Source organism: Elephantulus edwardii, unplaced genomic scaffold (genome assembly GCF_000299155.1).
Source record: "Elephantulus edwardii isolate Elephantulus edwardi_28Jun2011 unplaced genomic scaffold, EleEdw1.0 scaffold00136, whole genome shotgun sequence".
Classification (NCBI taxonomy): domain Eukaryota; kingdom Metazoa; phylum Chordata; class Mammalia; order Macroscelidea; family Macroscelididae; genus Elephantulus; species Elephantulus edwardii.
In genome coordinates, this window is record NW_006399886.1 from 3,818,551 (window position 1) to 3,820,336 (window position 1,786).

The following is a 1,786-nucleotide window of genomic DNA, read 5'->3' on the forward strand; positions in this document are numbered from 1 at the left end:
TTTTTTTCTTTCTTACTTTCTATCCTCTTTTTTTTTTTTTTTTTACTATCCTCCTTTGTCTCTTTCCCTTCCCCTCCCCCTTTCTTTTTCCTTTTCTCTGGCTCTGATAGGCGACCATAGCATCCAGAGAGTGGTACATGTTATTGGACTACATTTTCATCCTACAAGTGTTACTGCTGGCTAAAATTTTGACATAATGTGTGAGGGTAGCAGAGGTCTCTAGCATAGATGAAAGTACAAAATAACACACAAAAACTACATAAAAATTTTACAAAGTCCAACTGTGGTCTAGGTATCAATTTAGAGTGTTTGGAAACTCCATTCACAGCAGCTACCAAGATTTCTTCAAATACTTAGAATAGATGCTTACAAGCAAGATTGACACCAAGAAAAAATACTGACAGGAGCCCCACCTGCAGCCACAAAAACAAGAGGAAGCACTTACTTTTCATATTGCTGCTGTTGTTAAATGCCACGGAGTTGTAGACGACTCATTGCGACCCTAGGAATGAAAATCCTGAGCACTCTTCATAGAGTCTCTGGAGGCAAATAATTTCAGACATGGATGCTACTCCTGCTTCCAAGCTGGTTTTAATCGAGGAGCTCCACCAAACACTGCCCACAGAGGGTAACCATTTTATTGCATTTGGCACATCAGTGTTACAGTGTTTAGCATCACAGCAACCAGGAGTTAGCTCTGTACAGCAATGCACCTATTAGTGCTATTCCACTTGCCCACATGACTGCCATGCACAGGCAGCAAAAAGCCACAGATACCAGAGTGGAGTCATCCAGAAACAACCTGGCCGTCTATGATAAAAAAATTTAAAAAAACCCAAAACAGCCTGTGGTCTTAAACACAATTTTAACCTTTTGCTTTTTAATTTAATTTTAAGGAAGCTCAGGTAGAGTAGTCCCTTTCTGGTGATCTGAATCCACGAGTTGCTCTGTTAGCTGTTTCATGGAGAAAGATGGCTAATATACTCCTGTTCCATTGTAACCTCACTAGAGGGTTAGCGATTAGTTGGTTCTAACTTGACAGCAATGACTGAGTGATTATAAGTTTGATTATTGTGTAACTATCAGAAAACAGCAGAAATTTCACTTAAAAAATAGAAACCCACCTTAAATAAAATTAATGGAAGTATCCAGATACTTACAGATTCAATTTATCTTTGGAAAGTTATTTTTAAAGACAAGATGACAATTTATAATTTTGCAGCTTTTTTTAAATTTAGCATACATCTAAGTTTGCTATTTATATTTCAAATAGAACAGAATGATCCTAAATTTTGGAGGACATTGAACCTTCATTAATTAATATCTTACAGAATGTCAAAAGAACAAACAGATATGTCTTGGAGAAAGTGAAGCCAGAGTGCTCCTTGGAGGCAAAGTTTTGTCTCCTATACTTTGGGTGTGTGGGTTGTTGCTATTGTTGTTTGCCATCAAGTCAGAACTGGCCCATAGCTGACCCTTCAGCAAATTTTCAGAGGTAATAAATCTCACAGAAGGAGATTGCCCATCTTCGCACATAGCAACTGGCAGACTCAAAACTCATACCTTTGGGATTGCAAAGCAGTTTCTTACCACCAGACCAACAGAACTCCCTAAGAGAAGTTATTTCTTGGAGAGGAATGTCATGCTTGGGAAGGAGGAGAGATGGCAAAGGAGATTAAGACCCTCAACCAGGTGGATTGACTCAGTGATTGCAGCAACGCATTTGAGGGTGTCAGGGATTTTAAGGATGGCATGGCACAATTAGGACAGGGTTCAGATCTGTCGT